The sequence below is a fragment of the Penaeus monodon genome, chromosome 19 (assembly GCF_015228065.2).
Source record: "Penaeus monodon isolate SGIC_2016 chromosome 19, NSTDA_Pmon_1, whole genome shotgun sequence".
In the NCBI taxonomy this organism is placed as follows: domain Eukaryota; kingdom Metazoa; phylum Arthropoda; class Malacostraca; order Decapoda; family Penaeidae; genus Penaeus; species Penaeus monodon.
In genome coordinates, this window is record NC_051404.1 from 10,470,384 (window position 1) to 10,470,896 (window position 513).

Here is a 513-nt window from a genome sequence, read left to right on the forward strand (position 1 = left end):
CCTCCTTCTCATTTATATATATATATATTTCCCTATCCTTTACCTCCTCTGTTTCATCATCATTATCATATTTTTTTTTCTCCCTTACTTTTTTACATTTTTTTTCTGTTTTTTCCCAATTTGATTTACATTTTTGCTTCATGACTCTTTTTTTCTTTTCTTTTCTTTTTTTTTGTATACAGATCTACATAATTATCATTCTCCTTTGTATTTCCTTTTTTCACGTGTATTTCTTTTCATCCTTTTTATCTTATTTTCTTTCTAGAGTTTGTTATCATTTTTCATTTTCTCTAAAAATGACCTTGAATTATTTCCTCTATTTTTTTTTTTTCCTTGCCCATCATTTCAAAATGTTTCGATGCTTTTGCTTTTATCATTTTGTATATACATCAATTTTTCTCCCTTTCTCCTCACATGTTAAATCCTTATCTTTTAATCCGATTTTCTATATCTGTCCTCTCATCTTTTTGCTGACCTCATTCTACTTCGTCTTGCATTTTATCTCCACGTCCA